General features: G+C 41.6%; 1 long non-coding RNA gene across 1 annotated transcript; it reads right to left on the bottom strand.

The window, feature by feature from the left end:
• Positions 1 to 1,117: 1,117 nt before the first annotated feature.
• On the bottom strand, positions 1,118 to 19,134 carry LOC113843223 (uncharacterized). The gene is made up of 4 exons (XR_011808369.1): positions 18,900 to 19,134; positions 17,638 to 17,764; positions 13,916 to 14,208; positions 1,118 to 1,612 (listed from the first exon to the last, which is right to left on the bottom strand). It is a non-coding gene; the product is annotated as an uncharacterized lncRNA (long non-coding RNA).
• Between the last annotated feature and the right edge of the window lie 2,139 nt (positions 19,135 to 21,273).

Below are 21,273 nucleotides of genomic sequence, written 5' to 3'. Positions count from 1 at the left end.
TTCAACTCCAATTTGAGGAACCAAGAGGAAGATGCATCAAAAATAGAGTGGACAAAACATTAATAAGACCCATCTACTGAGCAGACTGGTACACTGTTGACAGTAGATTTAACATTTCATCTCTTAGATGGGTTTAGATGTAACTCTGGAGAAGAGAAATAAATATTCAGTACCACTTTAGAAGACTGAGTGACTAAAAATTGTGGGAGATTTCAGAACTTTTCCCTTTAAAACATCAGAATAAAAAAAAAAATAGATATTTGGGGCTTCAACATTAACAGTTTCTGTCTAGATTATAGCACAGCATTAGCCTCATTTCTCATTGTTCTGAAACTCATTGTTCTCCATGACTGTAAATAGGTCCTGCACATGATAATTTGCAGCACTGAACCAAAGTAAAAATATTATACTGAGAAAAAGCATGGATGGAGAAATAACTTTTCCTCATTTGGGTGCAGAAATATTCCTCACAGTGAATAATGTAATAGGTATCCATTATCTATAGTGAATCTCCAAGGAAAACTAAGCAGAAATTCAGATTGAAATTATTTGCTATGTGTTCTTTCCATTGTTTGCTGATGCATATTATTGCTAGGGCATGCACATTTACAGATGACTTGTTTGATCCTTTTTCTCTTTTCCAAACAAATAATGGATTCTGAAACATTTTGCAAGTGTTTATAAATTGGAGGGATTTTTTTCAGTTGCCAAAAGCCCAGTCAATAGGAGAAATGATGACACTCAAAACATCTCAATAGTTTATTTTTGCCTGTTATTTTCTCTACAAGTTTCAAGACTTGATTTTCCAAAGATTGAGGCTCTGATGTGAAACCACCAATGAAAATGAAGAGGGATTTTTTTATTTGGTTGGGAAGAACACGGAGAAAGCAACAGCAAGTTTCACAGTTTTATTATTATTATTATTAATGTTGGATGAGCAAAGAAAATGCTTTGTCAAACAAAGCACCATTTCTCAAATTTCGCAGATGAATTAGTCATCAAATATCCATCTAAATTAGAACTTTGCATATGCACTTCAATAAACATGAAGCAAGATTGCAGAGGAGTGTGAAGGACATGGATTTTAAGTGAACTAGATCATATCAAGGAGTCAGGTTGAGAATAGATTTTAATTAGACTTGCTTTTTCTGCTGTGTTCTCAGTGTCTGGGAAAATGAAGTACAGCAGAGGAGCAGCAAAAGGAAAATGATTCATTCATGTTTTTGAGGTTACTATACAACCTCCCATGCACCAAGAAGCACATACTTTTTCTACTATATATATTAAAAAAAAAAAAAAAGAGAGAGATATTTGGAAAATATTAGAATTTTTTGACTCATTGAAACCAAAATGTGTGCACATACCAACACTGATGAATGGAACATTTCCAGTCCTGTGTAGAGAAAGAGTGAATCAACAGCACACTGGATCAGACACAGAAAAAGTATGAACCATTGCAGGAGCCTGGTGACTGTGGATTTCAGATGGGATATCAAGCCTCTGATGTTTTTCCATCTCCTAATATACTTAAATCTTATCTGGGTTAGTATCTTCTTGGTTTCCAGTCTTCTGACTCATAAAGGTTTGGTCCCAATAGTGAACAGGAATGTTTCTGAAAACAGGGGAAAAAAAATATTACTTTTTTTTTAAGAGGAAAGGAAAGGAGAGGAGAGGAGAGGAGAGGAGAGGAGAGGAGAGGAGAGGAGAGGAGAGGAGAGGAGAGGAGAGGAGAGGAGAGGAGAGGAGAGGAGAGGAGAGGAGAGGAGAGGAGAGGAGAGGAGAGGAGAGGAGAGGAGAGGAGAGGAGAGGAGAGGAGAGGAGAGGAGAGGAGAGGAGAGGAGAGGAGAGGAGAGAAAAGAAAAGAAAAGAAAAGAAAAGAAAAGAAAAGAAAAGAAAAGAAAAGAAAAGAAAAGAAAAGAAAAGAAAAGAAAAGAAAAGAAAAGAAAAGAAAAGAAAAGAAAAGAAAAGAAAAGAAAAGAAAAGAAAAGAAAAGAAAAGAAAAGAAAAGAAAAAAGAAAGGAAAGGTGAAGAAAAAGGAAGAGAAGAAGAATTCAAAAACAAACAAAAATATAAATAAATAAATAAATGTCTTTTCCCAGCTCTAAAGTCAGAATGCCTATTGTGAAGGCTTTTGCAAATAGAAAACCTCCCAGGCAGTATTTAACTACTGAGAAGCTGTGGTGAGCTGTTTGGTTGCCTGCAGAGTGGGAACAGGCTCATAAGACATGGGAAAATACCAGCAAGAAAGAGCATTTTGCCTGTGCAGTGTGGGGATCTCTCCTGTTTCACAGGAAAGACTTATTTGTGTTCTTTGTGCTCTGCACCCACACCCCACACAGCAGCACTGCTCCTCCAGCTGTCTACAAACTCTAGTCCATGGGTTTTCATCTGTTTGCTGCCTTGTTTCTTTGTTTTCACACCTCTCTGTTACCACATTGCTCATACCGTAGCTGCTCTTTGCTGTCAGTGAGTGTGTTAGGATCCCAAATAGCCTTGAAAGTGTAGCAGCTCCTTACAGCTTTCACAGAGAAAAGAAAGAGGCTCCCAGTGGTCTTATGCCACATGGGCTACCAAGGTGAGACCCCACAGCTCTGATTCCAGGCCTGTTTGGGACATTGGGGCTATAGGAGAGAGGTGCATGCACAGAACTAGCTGTAGGCAGCATCTTAGCCAGACATGCTGCTCTCCCTTTGATAGGCAGGGCTGCCAACACTTCTGCTTACATCCAGTACAACTTGTAGGTCTTTTGCAAGAGCAGACCAACAGGAGATGCCATATACTTTCTCAGAGCCCCAGGAAGCAAGGTGAGCAGAGTTGTCTTTCCAGGGTGGGAACAGAAGCACAGAAGTGACCTTATGGGGTTTGTGGAAGAAGCACATGGAATAGATGTGTCTCCTTGTCAGTGGAGCTGAGGGCTGGTGTGTGGAGAATAGCTAGCTGGGTTAACGTGAGGACAGCACGTTCAGTATTGTGGGCCTTCCAGCCCCCAAGCAACATGAAGCACCACCTCCTTCCTCCTCCTCCTTCTCTGACTTTGGTGTTCCCTCTGCTGTTTTTCACTCTCATCTGTTCCCTTCTGTTCTGTCTGTGCCATATTTCCTGCCCCATGCTGTCCCTGAGGTGCCCACGCATGGTTGCGGGTCCCAGCCCTCACCTCACAGAGGCCCTGAAGTCCCCTGCCACCACCATAGACACCCACACCCAAATCAAGAGGGCACGGGAGGGATATCTCCCCTGGTAGCTGAGCTGTTTGCTTAGTGTAACCCAAGGGCAGGGTCACCACAATTCACAATCACATGACATCTGCTGCACACAGACATTTAAATAAATTAATTCTCCAGGAAATAGTTAAATGTTATGGTGAAACCTTAGTAACAATCAGGTGCAGTTGATTTAATCCCTTGCTATTGCAACACACTAATGGGCTATAAAGATTATTTTAATTCATATATATATGTATATATTTCTCCTGGAATAAACCATTTATCCAGTGGGAATAGGCAGTGGTGAATGGGGGCTGAAACTGATATCTTCTAAGAATTTTTTTAGCAACAAACAAATACTCTCTTTCACTCATGCAGATTGCTGTCCTGTTGGTGACAGACGTGTATTGCCCTGTGAAACTTGCTTCAGCATGAAAGCTGTTGCTTCTGGTGGCAAAATCACTCCTCTTCCTGTGTGGCCTTCTCTGTGCTTTCTCCTGCTATCTCCACACAGTCCTGGCCTGTCCCCCTTGGACTGTGCTTTGTATACAGAACTGGACATACTGGTCCAGCTGCAAGCCTAGTCCTTCCATACAACTCATTCCTCCTGGCAAGAGCTGAGATAGCAACAATTAAATGCCTTTTCCTTCCTCATCTATCTACAGGGTTTAGCAGGTGTATCCTGGAGGTACATGATCCCATCGCCATTATTCAGGAGCCCTGTTGAGGGAAGGCAAGGTCCTTGCAGGTTGTCCCTGTTGCCTTCACCAGCATGGTGATGAGCAATGTCACGCATCTCCTTGCTAAGACAATTTGGTATCTCCCTGCCCCATCAGTCCTCCTTGCTTTTTTTTCTCCTCCAGGTAGACTGTCAGTGAATACCGCTGCCACATGGTTGTGAAGCATCAGTGGGAGATCTCTGCCTTTGTCTCACCAGCATGTCCCCATGAGCTTTCTATAATGCTGTCTTTACAAGAGTGAATCAGCTCCAAATGCTGTCTTTCTCACACGTAAAACTTTTAGTGTTTGGTGTCATGGGACAAACCATGACTGGCACATGCGTTACACTTCTTCAGTCTATGCAAAGGAGTATTTACCAGAAAATCTTAATGACATCTGTGGCTTGCAGTCACTCATACTTAAAGGAATACAAGTTAAAAAATAAAAAGAGGGGGAGACAGGGAGAGACGGGGGGGGACTGGGGGGTGAGGGAAGGAATAGAGCCAAATGCAGGGGAGGTCTGCTCAGCTCAAACAGCACATCTACACTGATTTATGAAATGCAATCCTATTCTCAACAATTACCACAGGCCACTGACACTTGAGAGATGATAGAGGTAAGGTGATTACCAAAGCTTAACTTCTCCTGTTACTCACTGGGAACTAAAACAAGTTTGTTTGTTTGTTTGTTTGTTTGTTTGTTTTTTATCAAAAGCAAGTTTGTGCTCAAAACCAATCTGCCTGGTTGCCAAGCCAGAGTCCACGTAGCTGCCTTGCCCCCCATGGCAGGTTGGGAGTGGAGAGAGACAACCTTGCCCAGGTCCCTTCTCAAGGTGGGCACCCATCCTGCTCACCCAACCTCTCATCTTGCCACCACCCCAGTTCCTTTTTTCATTACAGATCTGCTTTTAAATCCTCCTTAGACAAAGCTGGTTCTAGTGGGGTCCTAGCAGGGAAGAACCTATTCACAAGTCTTCAATAAGTCAAGAACCTCTCAGCCCAAGTGGTATTCCTAAAAATCCAAGCAGTTGCCAGTGTTTTTAATTTTTTTTCCCTTTGCCTAAATGTTCAAAGTGGTTTTTCTTCTCTGGTTATACTGCAGTTTCTTAAAAGCAGTTTATTTGTAATGGAAAGTCTGACTCAACCTTCACTCTAATCACCAGGAAAACACAAACGTAAAATGAAACAACAAATCATTTCTCTGACAGTAATGAGGCACTTGCTTAGACATTTATCTATCCTTTTACAGGGCAGTAATTTTATGGTTGAAAAGTCTTGTTTTTAAACTTCGTGTCCGGCAAGAAACTGCCAAACCCTGTCCAAAATCGCCTCATTTAGCAGATGGTAACATTGTACATAATTAATGCACTCATTTTCGTTTTTAAAAACTAGTAAATGCAGCTTATTTGAATTTCCTCCTGAAAGATGAATTTATTAGCTACAAAACAGAGAACCTGAGCCAACTCTTTCAAGTAGATTGTATCCCATATTTTCCTCATATTCTAACTGTTTTCCTCCAGTATCACCTGGATGAGTCTTCCCTCTCTACAGGAAAATTCAAAGTGGGTTACAAGTTTCTCCTGTTCCTTTTAGTCTTCCATATGTTGTCATGGTAAAGGTTTCTTTCCTTCACCTCCAAATAAAGCACAGAGAGGCTGCCACTTGCTTGCTGAAAATGTCTTTAAATTCATCAGCTCTCCCAGACCTAATAAAGTGACATGTTTACAATGTTAAAGGAAATCAGGTGTTTTAATGTTAAATGAAAAAAAAAAAAAAAAAAAGAAAAAAAAAACATATTTATGTAGTGTTATAATAATACCGTTTGCCTGGCGTTTCTCAGTCTATTCATCACACAGCAATCTCCCCACAAGATGCTGTGGAGTCCGTGTGCTGGAATGCCATGCAATAATGAGCCCAAATTCAACATAAATAACATATCATGGTGGCTGCCCCCCTTGCTGCTGGCAGCCAAAGCAGTGGGGCACAGGTAGGGAAAGGCATGTGGCAGCATGGAGCTAAGGAAACGCTTGGGATCCTTCCTTTGAAGGACAGTAATCTGTCCTATCCTGGGCAGCCAGTCCCTCAAGATGCTGTCAAAGATCCACCTCAAGTTATAGCTGTGTGGGAGCCCCAGTCTTTCCCTTCCTCTTCACCACGAGTCTTCCTCATCCTCTCTGCCTTCCCTCCTCAAACCCTCACCCCCATTTTGCCCACTAAAACTTGGCCTCTGCCCCCTCATTAACTTCTGTGTAGAATGCCCCTTGCATCTCCTGTGTACGTCAGGTGTAAGCAGGGAAGATGCTGCTTTGTGAATCCTGGAGCAGCACGGAGAAACACTCTGTGCTGCTGGCACCAGGCTGCATGGGGTGGAAAGAGAAACTTGCTGCCATGCTGTGTTCTTGGATGTAACACAGGCATTTACATGCAGAGGCATCCACAACACAGGCAGAGGCAGTGATGCCCCTGCATCTATGGGGTTTTGTAATCACCTGATCTAGACAGTAAATCCAGTGATTAGGTGCACATTCCTTTGTGAGAAGTGAGGAGGATTCAGTCATTACAGTGGATAAAAGCAGAGACCCTTCTGTAAGCCACACCTGAGAATAGTGAAAGCCATGTTGGAAGTTGTCCTGTGTAATTTATTGGAGGTTTGTACACTGATTTCTGTAGAGTTTGGGTTTTATTGAGGGTTTCTAAACACTCTGAATGGTGATGCATATCCCAGGCTATGGTTTACATGTGGTTTCTCAAGACGGCTCCTACCTCACTGCAGCTGTGCTGAACACCCCCCATTCTGAATGGCAAGAGAAGTATTTTATTTACCTCTTACACGTCGCTTGTTCCCACACTCTGCAATACACCATCAGCCATCACTCACATCATGTTCAGAGAGGCCTGCTTAGAGGTGTTAACAACATGGACCTTCTCATGGTTCATTTACTTACTTCTGGGTCCCAGCAGAAAAGAGCAGTCAGAGTGGGCAGCTGGAGTCTTAACGATTGGTATTTAATGTTCAGAAGTTTTCCTTTCTTTTCTTTCCCTTTGTATTAAATTACCTGAAAATGGAAATCCTCCAGTCTCCCAACAAGCCGAAGCCCTTCAAGGGATTCCCACCCTGAGAGATGTGATGCTGAGCAAGCCCAGGAAGAGTGCTTTTAAGAGAACCACAGCTTGCTTCTTTTCCTACTGTGTGGAAAGGTGCTATTATTTTGTTCTAACACATAGGTCGTTGAAGCATTAAGTGATTTATGCACAGCATGGCTGGACATGAATCACAAATCCCAGACAAACCTCATCTCCCTGCTTGTACCTGCTGTTAAATCAAATGCCTATTCTTCCCTGGCCAAGCCCCCACACAGCTTCTTACTTCCTCAATGAACTTTTCTATTCTGCTCTGTGGGAAGAAGGTGGTGTGCATCTATAATGAAAGCAGGCTGTTTTTAAGGAGTTGCTGAAAAAGTCTTTACTGGTTTTCCATCTGGCAATTCAGCCATTTTCACAGATGTTGGTAGAATTATATATATCTTTAATTGGCAGCCCTCTCCTTCTCCTGCTGAACCGCCATCACACTCTACTCTGTGGTTTTATGTTAGAGCAGAAAACATCCAGAGAACATGTGGCTCCTTACTTCCCTCAGCTGGCTGTCATTGCTGAAGGCTAATCTCAACCTCCCATGTACCTCCACATGTACGTCCACAGCTGACCTCTTGCACCTATAGATGCCAGTTCCTGCATAGAGGCACTCACACTGACAGCTAGGGTTAATGAAGCTTATCTCTGCTGCAAAGACTCTGCAATAGTGATAGATGTAGTGACATAACAGCAGTGATTTCTTTGGTGATGCAATAACACTACAGAATAAAACATCTGGCTATAGAAAGCATCCATTGGACCCTATAACAACAGCTTCTTTTAAATGTTTTTAAGAGGATGAGGGGTGTAAAGAAGTGGTTAACATTGCTAAAGTATATTTCTGAACTAAAAGAGGGTGAACCGCTTTATCTCTAACAATCCTTGATTTCAACAGTGAGATGTATCACAAGGAAAATTTTGTCATGATAAATCATCCCATTATACTCCTAGACTTGTAACTAGAATCCTTTTTTCTTTCCCTTTAAATTTTCTTTCTTAACTGTCACAGTAGTAAGTTCACAATCAGTCTCCATGACACATTTTTATATGGAGAGGCAACAATTTCACAGCTTTTATCTTCATAGATTTCAGGAAAGTGTAATGAGGAGAAGAAGTCAGAGCTCTTTTCTCACTGTTGGGATTTATTAGAATAGTCAGGAACAAAACAATCGTGTTGATATTTGCTTTGTTAAAAACAAGACCGAATAATAGAGCATGTAGACTGAAATCTGATGCTAGCTGACAGCTTCTTTCCTATTTCTCCGTCGTTGTACTCAACCCAGGGTTCCTCAAAAGTTTTCAGTGTGTACATTACTTCCCAAATGCAGAGCCTTTCTTCTGGTCCAGCTTACATTTGATCACACTTGTCCCCATTCACAGCAGATCTGTGCTATGTATCATTAATGCCTGGTTTGGAAAAGTCATGCTCAGTTACGTATTTTTGGCTTCTTCAGGGTACTAAGGCTGACCAAATAAAATAAAAGAAGACTGTTTTTGTGTGTGTGTTTTTTTTGTGTTTTTGTTGTTGTTGTTGTTGTTGTTTGTTTTTTTGTTTTCCTACAGATGTGAGCAGGTGGTTGGAGAACCATCAGCAGTCCCAAACCTCTGGGAATGGCCACTCTCATCTGTTAACCATTCAGCAGGAGCCCACTTACCTACTTGCAGTCATTTCTTCAGATAAACAGATCTCCCCTGAAAAAGACTTTCTGTTTTTGTTTCTTAAAAACCGTTAGCTCATTATATCGTTTGTCCATTGAGAAAGCCATCTCCAATGTGGGACAAAGCCTACTAACAAGAAAATTGAAAGGTTCATTGAATAAAACCCAGGTCCATACGTTCTGAGACCTGTACTCCCTCACTAGCTTTCTGTGGTCAGCTCCAGCTTTTTTTCAAAGGAGGAAGTCTCCTGCTTTGAGACTCCATTGATGTTTTCACAAGTGTGAGTCGTTTCAGTCTTTCTTCCAAAGTTTTTCAGGAGAACTTAGGTAGATGCCATGTGTTTTATGAAAAGACATACTAGGCCAACTGTCCATCAAGTACAGCCTCCTGACTCTGACAGGGACCATCACCAGATAGTTCCAGAAAAAATTTAAAAAAAATTTAAAAAAAAAAAAAAAAGCTTTCAGGAAACATGTAGAGGCTGTACCCCCTCTTGAAAAGGTTTCTTCCAGCAGTCTTTCAGCAGCTACTGGTTTAATAAAGCAGACTGGCAACTAGTATAAATAACTACCTGCACTTACAGAATTGATGGTATTTTTATTTGCCTTGTAAAAATCTAGTCTTTTCTGAAATCAGTCATGCTCTTTCCCTCAAAGCTTTACTTGGCAGTCAAAATTACAGATCAGCTATAACTGTTTTGAAAATGTATCTCTGTTATGAATTTGTTCTCTCAGTTTTATTGGTATTGCCTACACAATATTATAGGGGAAAAATGTGGAATATAGGAAAAGTAAAATAACAACAATTATTGTCTACTTCTGCCAAATGGGCATGGCGTGTCATAAAAGGTTGGTAGTACTTAACACTAACACTGCAACTTTTTCTGGTGTCTTCTTACTCACACCTTTCAATAAGTTAATTACCTTATATACTCTGTAGTGCTTGGCTTTGCATTCAGCAAAGATGCCTGGAATAGATGAAGCAACATTTAGATATTTCTCTTTGTCACCTGTTGTTGATGGAAAATCTCTGTTCATTCAGTATTTTTATTCTTTACTTTTATTCTGACACAGTCTCCAGTTTGTTTTTTACATTTGTGCATTCAAAAAATTATCTTTTTTCCTACTTAAATTCTAATCAAACACTTGAGCTATTTCAGGATTATTGTTTTCCTTTTAAAAACAGTTCAGACAGTTTCTCTCATTTCGTGTTTGTGTTAGGTGCTTCCAGTTAATAGAGGACACTGGATCCAGTGATTTTGACAGAATTTCAGCTGACTATGGCCCTTACACTTGGCGTTTGAGGCACACCAGGGGATAACCTTTTCTCTATGGTTGAGCATGTGTGGAGTTTGAGGGATTAAAAAAACATTATGCCTTGGTATTATCCCACCTTTGGGACTAGTCGAACATCTCCTTAGGATGTGGCAATAATGTCTTGGAGGTCATCTGAAGAGAAGATTACACTGCATGGCCCATTTACTGAGAGAGATTACACTGCATGGCCCACTTACTAAGATGTAGTGAGGGTCTGAGAGTGTTACTCAAGAAAACCTCCTGGAATTGCTGTATCCAAAGCCGATGATCATCCAATAAACTGAGATCACACGTGTATCATTACAGAAGTGTCAGCTCCATAGCATACTATCTACAGTTAAGTTTTCTTGGAGTTGTATAAGCAGTCTTGTGATTTGCTTGAGAGATGAGGGGAGACGTGCACTGTAACATTTGGCCTCAGCCGGAAGACGATGACTTCAGTGGTGGCAGACAATCCAATAAGTACATTTGTTGTTACAGTATGCCTCTCAGCCAGGGAAACGCTTCTGCTGTAAGCCAAATTTATGTCTCAGATGAATCACATAATTTATCAGCAAAGCAGACCAGACCTATTGTTGCCTATAGAAGTGAAAGAAAGAGCCTTCAGAGATGACAGGAGCGTGGTCCAAAGAGTTTGTGCTGCAGTGTGTGGGGCTTTTCCAGCTCTCAGCGTGTTGGAAAAGGCGGAGATAAATGGTTAGATTGGGATCTCTGTAACTTTATCACCCCATGCTTCACAAGACAATGAGCTGGCCATAGATATGTTCCCAGGAGACATTCCATAAGATCTCTGGAGCCACGACTGGATTTTCAAAGAAGTCAGAAAAAAATACAGTATTTTCACTGAATGAGTTTCTTTTCTATTGATGTTACAGCATACTGAGACAGGGTAATTCAGATATCTGCACTTTCCTTCACTTAAAAAAAAAGAAACAGCATTCCTCGTGCTCTTCTTTGTAGAGAGGCTTAATAGCAAAACAAGTTGCCAGCAACCTTAAGCAAGCTGTGGTCCTTCTCTTATATGCCTGTTTCAGTGTCACAAATATTCTGTATCGGTTTATTCTAGAAGAAACAAGTGAAACAGAGCTGGTGGGCCAATCTCATAGGTATCTGATACCCTTAAATTCCTTGGACCACAGCCATTTAAATAGTAGGCTTAGTCATAGCATTATTCACAGTAGTTGTCGGTCTCTAAAAGACTTTGCCAGTGCTATTACATCTTTCAACATACTTCAGTTCAATTGATGGAGAGCATCTGCTGTGCTGAGGAGAGATGTGAGGCTAGATATATTCATTTCTTTTCTGAAAAATAGAGTACTACTGAATGCCTCTCTTCTCTAAAGAGAGGAGACTAACTGTAGTCTATCTGTGTTATTTATTCTAACTACAGTGATTTCTGTAAGTCTTTCCTGCTACACAGCATCTCAGTAAAACTGATGGAAAGAACATCAAACTGACATGGACTGCAGTGTTGCAATATCAAATTGTCCAGTTTATTCTAGGAGCTAATTTAAACTTACTGGTAATAGAAGAAACCTACATGTTCAGAAATGTATTTGTGTACTTAGGAGCTAACAAGCTTTTCTACAATTCCCTCCATGGAAGGCTTCCATACAAGTTTGGGATGATATCCATTGATCCTTTTGGCTACACTCCTATTCAGCCCCTGACACAAAGAGCAAGCAGGTTACAGCTTTTCATTTTGGAAGTAGAATTGATTTTAATAATACAATGTTTTGGCAAAAGACTTTGTGAAATACTTGGTATCTCAACACCGCCTCTGAGATAAAATAAAATGAAATAAAATAAAATAAAAAAAAGCCTGGAAGCAGTTAATAATGCACCTATTGACTTTCTGGGCAGACTAGAGTAATCTCAGATGGAGACATATTACTAATGTTGTTCAGAAAATTCTCTTTCTCAAATCTGTGGAAGAGTCCTGAAATATTTTGGAAGAGAAAAGGAATGGGCAAAAAAAAAAAAAAAAAAAAAAAGAAAAGATAAATCAGAGATAAACTCTCTGCTTTTGAAGAATAATTCCAGGTAGAAAGAAAAACTTTGCAGAGACTTCATTTTTTTAATTATTATTTTCTATTATTTGTTTGCAGGAGGAGAGAAATTAAACATTTTGGTTTAAGGATTATTTTCTATCTCTTTTACTGAAAATAATTATTATTATAATAATAATTTATAATTATATAATAATGATAATGATAATGATAATAATCATAATAATAATAATAGTGAGAGACTGCCACAAATGACTTTTATCTCCCAGTTCCACAGCCAGTGTGGCTTGGAGGGGTGCCAAGGCTGGGGCAAATCATTTCACCATGGAAGCCTCTGGGCAAGACCAAGGCAGGGCTTCCTCCTCTTCTGCCTCCTTCACTGCATGGCTGAGGACCCTTCTGCCATCACCCTGGACCATCCTCAGGACCAGGAGTAGGCAAGGGAGGAAAAGTGTTTTGAGGCTGGCTGAGGAACAAGAGAAGCTAAGGGCAAAGAAGAAGCTGGGAAGCATGGCTCCTCCTCAGTGACAAACTGGACCAGGTGCACAAAGTGCCCTGGGCATGAAATTGGTCTGGAAGAAGCACAGCACAGAGCTGGGACATGTCAGGGCATGAGATCTGTGTAGCTGTTACTGCAGCAGCACTGGGGGAACAAACTGCTCCTGAGCCACTCTGCTCCTGGGAGGCTGCTGGAAGGCAGTTGCCTTCTCCAGCTGTGGTCTTGTGTTGAGATGAATGCCAGCCTCCCTTTCTGCCTCACATTGAAACTCCCTGGGAAAGCAGGTATTATTTCTCCTACTGGCCAGCCTCTGAAAGCACAGATAAACCATTACAGGTCACAGATTGTTGTGGTTTAGCCCCATCAGGCAGCTCAGCACCACCTGGCCACTCACTCGCTCTCCCCAGGTGGGAAAGGTAAAAGTGCAAGAACTCATGGGTTGAGATAAGGACAGTTCACCAGGTAAAGCAAAAGCTGGGTGTGCAAGCACAGCAAACCAAGAAATGCACTGACTACTTCCCATCAGCAGGCAGGTGTCAGCCACCTCCAGGACAGCAGGGGTCGTCACATGATGACTTGACATGATGACAAGAAAGACAAATGCCATCGACCCAACATCCCACTTCCTCCTTCTTTTCCCCAGCTGAGCATGGTACCACAAGGTGTGGGACATCCCTTTGGGCAGCCTGGGCCAGCTGTCCTGGCTGTGTCCCCTTCCAGCTCCCGGGCACCCCCAGCCTCCTTGCTGGCCAGGCAGCACCAGGAGCAGGAGAGGCCTCAGCTCTGTGCAAGCACTGCTCTGCAGCGACTGAAACATGCCTCTGGTGTCGCTGCTATTTTCACCACAAATCCAAACCACGTCCTTGTGTGAGCCTCTATAAGGAAAATTAACTCCATCCCAGCCAAAATCATGACACAGGTGAATATTGATGTGATTGTTCTTGCCTACACTGTTGAAACCTGTGAATACTTGCAGTATGCTTATCTGTCCAGATTTCCCCTTTTCTCATACAGAGACATCCCAAAAGATATTGCTGTGATTGCTGAAACTGTGATTCTAATTACCTGAAACCTGGAAAGGTTTGGATGTGAATGTGAAAGTTCTGCATCTTAACCTTACCTCTGGTTGTATGCAGCATTCACAACCTGTTTAATTTAGTCTGCCAAATTTTGGTCTGTTTTCCCCAGGCAGCTCTGCTTGTGTGTGCACCTGCCTTGCACCAGTTTCTTTTCCCCTGCAGTGATGCCCCTGCCTTCAGCTCACTGGCTGAAGGGGATTTCAAGAGCTCTCAGCTTTGGTCTGATCATTATAGGATTGCAGCCACCACATATACCTTGGGGATGCCTGTGTCACCCACATAGAGCAAGGAGGGCTCACCTGAGCGGATTTTAAAGAGCCTATAGCATCATCTTCTTCTCCAAAGCGCCCCCAATATGTGCTGGAAATCGGCAGAAAGTCGCACACCTTTCCGTGAAGCTGTGGAGATCACTGCCGTCAACCAGAGCTGCTGCTCCCACGCCGAGCAGCTCCGGGGGCCGGCAATTCCCAGCCGAAGCAGCAGGGGTCATCCCACCCTTGAGCTCCACCTGGAAAGCGCTTCTCGGCACTACAGGGACAGCAGCACCTCTCTCCTTCTCCCCTGCCTTCCGACTGCCCGCGATAAACCTGGACTACAAATACGGTTGTGTTTAGACAGGGAAGTGGTGGGAATTTTGTCTGAGTAAAGACAGGAGGATCTGTCCCGGTGGAAAGGCTTTTGAGTGGTTTACAGTATTTGCCTGTAATTGTACACATTCCATGAACAAATCACGTCCACTCATTTATTATCCACACTAAACAACGCCGTAGGTCTGGTACACAGGTGTGTCACTCACCCTGCTTCAGACTAGAGACATCCGCAGTGGAATGTAATTTTTCCACCCAGAGATTAGTCATGTTAATGCAACGTCAGAGGTGACCAGTATGGGGAGACGGGGAGAAAAAGGAATATGGGAGAAAAATAAGCTGAACAAAATGTTCACAGAAACTTGGAATAAAATTACCCAGAACAGGTGCTTGCTTTCTACCATGACATGTGCAAAACTGTGATGGGATTTTGTTCTAAATAATAATTCTTATTTAAAATTTAAGTAATTCTCTAGCCTCTGATAGTTTGATCAAAATGACATGGAAATCAATGGGAGCTTTCCCTGGGCTTTGTATCATGTCATATGTGTCAACTGAATTTATTTGTCACAGGAGTAGTAATGAGGAATAGATTGTTTAAGGCTAGAATACCTAGGGCTTTGCTTCTGGTTAAAGCAGGTTACACATCTAACACATCTGCACTTTCTGTCAACTACCATGCTAAATGCAAAGTGTTTGAGGCCCAGAACCCCACAGGAGCAGAGGTGCAAATTTAGAGGAAGGTAAAGGCTGCGCACACACACACACACACATGTGTTGTGTGCCACTAATCTACGGCTGAGGATTTCACTTCGTACTTGAGTAGGCTGGACTGATGTGGCATGGGCTGAGCCCTAAAGCCCAAACATACCCAACAGAAAGTTAAACCCTTCCTTCCTGACCTTCCACTATGCTTTATAAGGATGCCTTTACCTCTTCGAGTGCATCATTTTATTTCACAGTGAATAGCTAGAAAGAGATCCTCAGTTCCTAATGAGCTTTGCTCAGCCTTAACATTTGTTTGCTGCAACAGGCTCTGATGCCTCAGTCCATGCCTGTTCAGCACTTATACAGATAATGTAGCCTGAAACCTTTAATAGATGCCTAAGATTACACCATATCGGCACTCACTCCCTGGCTTGTCTGAAAATTTTTCATGATCTTGGCCAAGAGTTTCCATTCTCTTTAGCCCCCAGAAACATCAGGCAACCCCTGTACAATTTATTGCAGTTTATAGGTTCTCCACATAGATGTCATTTCCAAAATATTCATTAAAAAAATTAGTCATTTACAATAAATGTTACATTTTTACAAGAAAACGCAGTGATTATTTATTAAACATCTGGATTTTTTCAGCACCACTTCATAATGGGGATGAGCCTGAACTGGAACACCTGATCTAAGCCCTATTCTGACTCTTGGAGAAATTCAGATCCAAGTTCTTGAGGGCTGGGACTGTCTTTGTTTCAAGTCTTCTACCGCACTGAACACATTGTTGGCACTTAACAAATAAACAATAGTAATCCAAATCTGGACCAGAAATTAATGGCTGGGGTGTATCTGTACTTCATAAAAAAATGTATACATCTTCCACTTTAGCCATACTCCATCAAATGCAACGCCTTCTTTCTTCTGTAACCATGAAAGACTGGGATTCAGCAGCCTCCAGCCCATCACTTGTGGGTCAGGGAGGAAAACCCACTGTTCTACGTGGTCATAAACCAGAAGTGTGAACGCAAGAGCCATAGAGCAGTGATAACTAAAACTAAGGTAGCAATTGCCACAAAACCCACCTGGGCTAGGGTCTGCCTGGGGTGGGTCACACATGGGTACACCTTGGAGGGAAGAAATTATCTGCATGGCTTTACATGAACCTTGGACCTGGGGTTTAGGACACCTCTTGGAAATGTTCAGATTAGTAAACTAAACAAAAAAAAAAAAAAAAAAAGACTGGAAAGCATCTCGCATTGCGCTCCCTCAGGAAAGGAAAATGCCCATCCTTAACAGAGACAGGCCCAAATGCAGCAGTGCAGTAGCATTTATTGTAATGTGTATTGCTTTAGTCCAAAAGCCATAGTATATTTTCCTTAGCATCTGTTTTGGGATATTTTTGCTTCACAGTGGAAATGAAGAACCAGTGAAGGCTTCTGGCAGTTTGCAGAGAACAGAAGGAGAGAACATAGATGGAAAAGTGCTCCAGCAGAGGTGGAGTAATGGCAACTGATATGCAAGGGGAAGTCATAGGAAACAATGCAATCTAACTTGTTCCAGCTGCCTGAGCAATCACAGGGACAGTGCCAGATGTAATATAGCTCTGGTTAGCATGAACAGAAATGTGGGATAGTCTCCAAAAACAAGGACAGGGAGAAGAGAAGAAGCAGCTTGTTTGTGAATAAAAGACTAAATTATTTGGTTGCTAAAATACACGCAAAGGAGGTATCCCCTCCCTTTGCCCCATGTGGAAATCACATTTAATCTGGGGAAAAGACAAAAGGAAAAAAAATTAGTTTGTGGTTGTGCTGAATTCATATGATAAACACTGGAGGCTGTGCTGAATGGTGAGGAGATCTTGGGGAGTGTTATTTTGGTTGTGCAGCAATTCAGTCCAACATTTTAACAAACTACTGCTGCTCTGTTTGAGAAATTAAATTTTTTTAATGTGAATCAACCGGGACGATTCACAACAGGACAGCAGCTCTGAGAATCTCTGTTAGGTGTATGGTATGTTGCTGGTCAGTTCCTCCCATGATTACACTGTAGGTTGGAAGGCCTGAGTTACAATGGGACTAACTACTTAAGGTACTTTGAACCCAACCTATATGGCTACAACTAACCTTATTCTGAACTGTCTTGTACTGATATTTAACCTAGCCCCATCTCAGATCACTTTATGATAGATTCAACCATGCCCCTGACTGTTAAGTTAACTGTTCCCCCGGGCCATATAGATGATGAAGGAAACCCAGAAAGATCACATAGATCAGATTGTTTTGTTCATTCCATTGCCTGCCCACGACTGTTCCCTGTTCCAGGAGAACGTGGGGCAATACACAAAGCAGTCAGGACAGGCAGCATTTTAAGTGCTTCTCCAAAGGTGTTTTGCAAAAGAGCCCTCCTGTAAGGAAGGATCATTCTTCCTTAGCTTCCAGCACACATTAAGAAATACCTAGAAGATGTCTTTCCTTTTTTAACTTGCTTCTGTTGTCCTCATGGAAGGAGGATCCAGCTGTCCAATTTGCTTGAAAAAGCAAGCCAATCTGTATAATGCAGTCTGAAGGAAAGGATGCTGTGTGGGCTCCACTAAATTCTAAAGCAACTTGGCAATGTTTGATTATTGGTCATTATTGAAGTGAACAAGTAGCAGAAGGTGGGAAGCATTATTCCCATTTTGCAGAAATAAATGAAGACATGGGGAATTCAGACCATTTACTCACTCTGGGGTTTTGGTGCAGCTCCCTCCGTTCTTCCTCTGGCAGAGAAGTCACAGCTCTGAGGAGGGCAGCAGGCACTGCACTAATGTGGGCCAGCCATTCATTACCATTCTCAGTTAGGAAAATGAGGCTTTGGAAAAAGGCAAAAAAAAAAAAAAAAGAAAGAAAAAAAAAAAAAAAGCTGAAAAGCATAGTTAGTCCTTCAACCTAACAACAAAATGGGCTGCAACAGCAAAATCTCTACTCCATTTGCAGTTTCTGAGCACTGCTGTGGTTGTCTTTCCTGCAAATATGATCAATTATCATACAGTTGTTAACATTTATAGATGTTGCCTCATAATGCAGATGGGACTGTTCCTTCCCCCACAGCCACAGTCTACTTGAGGGATAAAAGCTGCTGCTTTCCTACAATCAGAATTCCATCAGTCTTACGAGTATCAGATCTGCGTTGAGCTCTTGTCACAGAAATGCTTTACATTTATCACCTGGCATGTGCCACCTTCGTGCCCTTTTTCCCAGGGACACCACTTCTGTGGAAATATTAATAAATGACAAATTGCATTTGTGTAATCTTATGAAATGTTTTGACTACTAAAGTTGTTCCATGGCAGTTCATTAAAGGACACATAAAGTATTTAAGTTTACATTTTATAAAAAGATCAGGAATGCTATGGCTGATAGCTTTCTTTCTATTGAGCATCTGTTTCCTATTTTTTTTAACGGCTTACAGCAGTGGTTGGCCAGTTCTGTACTAATAGTTGATCTTAACTGGATCAAAACATTGTAATTTCTTAGCAAAGGTTAGAGAGTGTCCTTCTAACACAGCTTCCTATGGCTGCAACCAGCAATGTCTGTGCATCAACATCTGGTTTCAAAATATTAAAAATGATAAACACTTCCAGATACAATCCATCTGGCCTCCCAAAATTCTACATCTGCATAATTTTGCTTTCCTTTTAAAAACCAAACACAGCCTTAGTTTGGCCCTGTTATACTGCTGAAGAATCCTCCCTCCTTCTAAGTGTGGGGCAAAGCCCATGGTCAAGTTTTGTTGGAAGTGACTACCTCCATCTGGCCAACTGTTGTGTCTAACATTGGCATTATTAGTAACTGATAAGCAGAAATTCTTCGCCTTGTTAGCGTACGTTATCTGATTAAATCGAAAGGGAGGCTGCAATGAAGAAATCATGATGCACTGAACAAGCAGTGAAGTTTTCAGTGCTGGCTGCTAGCAGGGTTTTGAAAGCTGTTTGCTCACCACCCACCTGTATCATTTCAGTCACCTCAAAGACAGCATCAAGCCTGCAGGATTCCTGCCCAGTGCAGATGTAGTCACAGTGCATGATTCACTGCTTCGCTCCAATATCTCAGGCTTTCTTGAGAGGCATATGCCTTGGCTGTAACACTCTGCAGACAGGTCTGCAACACTGCAAGGGGCAGAGCACTGGAAGGGGGACCACCCCTCTCCCTTTTGGCCAGAGATACTTCCTGTGAGATGCTGCTGCAGCTGTGGTTAAACAACACCGGACTACTTCCTCTGGCCTCTTTCCCCTTCCTTTTCATTTTCCATGCCAATTTAAGGAGCTCTGTACTGTGGAGTCCCTGACTGCTTTACCCAGATGGGAAGATGATTTGTCTTTTATATGCACAAAGCAATAACAAGACGTTCTTACACAGATAACTGCATGCAGAGTATGAAATGCCACTGATATCATTCACTTTTCATTAATGTTGCTATGTAGTGTTCAACATTATATATATATAAAGGAATAGCGAAATTAATAATAATTTATGGTGGAATTAATAACAACTTAAGGAAATTAATGGAGGTGTGGGAGATAAGTATTCAATGTTCAAAGTCAGAAGTTCATCTTATCATTTTTGTGTCCCTCAGTGGTCTAATTTGCCACGGAAGAGTATTTTTCCCTTAGCTTTTAAAAAACTGAAAAGGTTCCAGCAAGCTCTGAAAACAGGACACTGAACAGGCCTTTCAACCCCAGCTGGAGTGCTCCAGCCTAAAGCTGAAGAGGTAATCAAGATGGGAATTAATGCTTCTTTCACTCTTCCAAGATTTTACTGGCTCCAATGAGAGCATCTTTATGCTAAAAGCAGGAACAGATGGCATCCTTCAGACCCAGAGAATGTCTCAAAGAAGTCACTGCAAGATCAATACCTTGACTCAGCTCTCAGTTCAGAGATACCTGGTATCCCCAGGTCTGTTGCAAAATACCCCATCAATCAAAAATATACCAAGGATCATGACCACATCCTGCATGGAATGGTTGATAATGGCAGCAATGAGTATGTGAGCCACACAGATAATAATAAGAGTTACAGATATTCATTTCATTATGGAAAAAAATCCAGTCTAAACTTGTAATTCCATAGGCATGCTCATTAGATGGACATATCTAAATTCAGCTTTAGACCAACTTCCCTGCTTAGACCAGAGACAGCAAACACCACCTGAACACTGTACCTAATCTCTCACAACTGATGTGGCTGTTGTTAATATTTCCTGTATTTATGATGGCTTACCAGCTGCTGAGGAATGAAAGCACAATTAGACCTTACAGAAACCTGAGTAAAGCAAAGATCTATGATGGCACTAGTTATATATGCTGTTGTTGTTGTCTCTTACATGTGGCTCATCTGGTAGTATGTGTCACACGCATCAGCCAGAACGTGTCTTAATAAGTTAGGGAATGACAAATCAATGCCAAGAAAACGTAGCAAACTACTAGCAGTCAGCATCAAACAGCCTCCCATTCACCCACAGCAGCCACTAGAAATCCAAGGCAGAGAAAGCAACTCTTTCCTTTCTTGACCAAGATCACACAGAATCACAGAATTTCTAGGTTGGAAGAGACCTCAAGATCATCGAGTCCAACCTCTGACCTAACACTAACAGTCCCCACTAAACCATATCCCTAAGCTCTCCTTTTTCACTGTTCACAACTGACATTTTCTTCATATTTCTTCCATGTTTTAAAAGAAATCTGAGCAAAGCTTACCTTCATTCTGTGAGCTGTGATAGGAAGTCAAAATACAGTTTGTTCATTGGTAAAAGAAATGAGGAAAACACAACTGTTGTTTTGCATTTCTTAAAGACCATGGACAGACAAAGTCACATAAGACAAACAACTCAACAGTATCCCTTTCCCCAAAGGATCTTAATTAATTTGATCATTTGGTAACCACACAATTTGATAATTTCCTAACCATTCATCATTCTCAGGTGGCAAGTAACGACATCATATGAATCACAACCAACACGTTTTTAAATTTTAGGCTTCAAAGTCTCTCTTTCATTCTTTCCTCCCCTACTTACTTTTATCTCCCCCAACTTATTTCATCTTCCCTTTTCTCAGAAAGAAAATTTTCCTCCATTACAAAGCCAAAAGTTTTACTGTGATAGGGGCAAATGGCTAGACGGAGGTGGTCATCATCCTTTTGTTTCCCATCATCAGTGTTTCAACTGAATAAAAAGAGCTCTGAAGCTTAATTTGTTTAAAATTGCCTGTAAAGAAAATCAGAACCAAATTATGCTTTCTGTTTTCTTAGAAGGAGGGATTAGATACACCATATGCTCTTAGCCTGGGAGTGCTGCTTCTAAACACCTGCTATCCTGTGCCATTC

Source organism: Anas platyrhynchos, chromosome 3 (genome assembly GCF_047663525.1).
Source record: "Anas platyrhynchos isolate ZD024472 breed Pekin duck chromosome 3, IASCAAS_PekinDuck_T2T, whole genome shotgun sequence".
NCBI lineage: Eukaryota > Metazoa > Chordata > Aves > Anseriformes > Anatidae > Anas > Anas platyrhynchos.
This window is presented reverse-complemented; position numbering and strand designations above follow the sequence as displayed.